This window comes from Arachis ipaensis, chromosome B03 (assembly GCF_000816755.2).
Source record: "Arachis ipaensis cultivar K30076 chromosome B03, Araip1.1, whole genome shotgun sequence".
Lineage (NCBI taxonomy): Eukaryota > Viridiplantae > Streptophyta > Magnoliopsida > Fabales > Fabaceae > Arachis > Arachis ipaensis.
The window spans coordinates 134,998,458-134,999,600 of record NC_029787.2 but is presented as its reverse complement, the minus strand read 5'-3'; positions in this window follow the sequence as shown (position 1 = coordinate 134,999,600).

Below are 1,143 nucleotides of genomic sequence, written 5' to 3'. Positions count from 1 at the left end.
AGCGGGTTCTATGCGGCTTGTTGTACGGCGGAGCGGGGTCGGGTAGAGCAAAAACCCGCCCCTACCCGCCCCGTTGCCACCCCTAGATTTGATCCGCATATTCGTGTTGTTTATTCGAATTCGATCCAAAAATTGCGAATATGGACCCGATCCGTAAGGCTATCGAATTGGATCGGATTGGATCCGTAAACTAATAGGATCGGATTGCGGATTTTGTGTATGTATCCGCATATCCGCGTATCTGCAAAAATAAAGAAATAAATAAGTAAATATTCTTTTTATATTTTATTTCAACTAATAATTATAATATATGTTGTATTATTTCAATTTATTATTTAAGAAAATTATGTTTAATATTATTTTAAGAGTAAACATATTTAAAAGAATAGAAAAAAACGAATTTTATTGATATTTTTTTAATAAAAATAAGCTTTTAAAAATATTTTTGTATTATGCGGATATATCTGATATCTGATCCGATCTGCAAATGTGCGGATGGGATCGGATCCAAGCTTAAAAACTGCAAATATTGGATCTGATCTGATCCGATTATTTTAGTGCGGATCAGATAGAAATTTTGACCATATCCAATCCGATTCGCGTTTACCCCTATAATTAGCCTTGTGTTCGGTTGTATTAAATATTTAAAACTATTATATGATATCTATTATCTATTATTTATTTATTATATATTATTCATTTTATAGCTAAAATATATCGCATGTCACTTTTTTATTATAATTGAAATCAAATTTTTCCTTCTAAAATTAAAAAGTTATTTATTTCCTCCTCTTTCTCTCTCTCCTCCTTTCATTTCTTCATCTACTCTATCTCTCTTATATATCATTATCATCGATTAATTATAAATTTAACATCTAAAATATATTATTAATTTTACAACCAAAATGTGTCACATGTCACTTTTTCATTGCAATTAAAATCAAATTTTTTCCACCAAAATTAAAGAGTTATTTCCTCCCCTCTCTCTTTCTCTCTCCCTTTCATTCTTTCACCTAATCTATCTCTCTTATATATCATTATCAATGATTAATTACAAATTTGACAATCAAAATATACAACATGATATTTTCTAATTGTAATTAAAATGAAATTAAAACTAAAATTAAAATATTAAACTTGAAA